Source organism: Acanthisitta chloris, unplaced genomic scaffold (genome assembly GCF_000695815.1).
Source record: "Acanthisitta chloris isolate BGI_N310 unplaced genomic scaffold, ASM69581v1 scaffold13923, whole genome shotgun sequence".
Lineage (NCBI taxonomy): Eukaryota > Metazoa > Chordata > Aves > Passeriformes > Acanthisittidae > Acanthisitta > Acanthisitta chloris.
The window spans coordinates 1-268 of NW_008666659.1; positions in this window are offsets into that span (position 1 = coordinate 1).

Sequence of the window (268 nt, forward strand, 5' to 3'; positions counted from 1 at the left end):
TGACTCAAAGCTGTCAAACGGCCCCAAAAATCCTCCCCCTGCTGCGCTGCGGCACAACGCAGGGAGCTGTGCCCTCACTGCAAGGAGGGGCTGGGGCATATCCAAAGAAATGCACGCAGCCAGGGAAGGGTGTGGAGCACAAGTGCTATGAGGAGAGGGTGAGGGAACTAAGGGGGTTTAGCTTGGACAAGAGTTGGCTCAAGGGTGACTTTATCACTCTCTACACCTCCCTGACAGGAGGTTGTAGCCAAGGTGGGGCTTGGGCTCT